This window comes from Penaeus monodon, chromosome 23, assembly GCF_015228065.2.
Source record: "Penaeus monodon isolate SGIC_2016 chromosome 23, NSTDA_Pmon_1, whole genome shotgun sequence".
Lineage (NCBI taxonomy): Eukaryota > Metazoa > Arthropoda > Malacostraca > Decapoda > Penaeidae > Penaeus > Penaeus monodon.
The window spans coordinates 44,676,200-44,676,455 of NC_051408.1; positions in this window are offsets into that span (position 1 = coordinate 44,676,200).

The following is a 256-nucleotide window of genomic DNA, read 5'->3' on the forward strand; positions in this document are numbered from 1 at the left end:
AATATATAAATATTGACAGTCATTCAGTATTGGACAGACTATACTTTAATGTACCGACGGTCGTGGCATCAAACAGTATTGATACTTTTAAATGTAGTTCAAGTAATAGGGATAAAAAACGAAAATAAGAATGTGAAGGGATTTTGGTCCATAACTATATTTTCTCGATTGTACTGTATGACAATCATTTATTTGCCTGTTATTCAACAATCTTTAATTAGTTACATCTTTACATAGCAATATATGTGTACATACA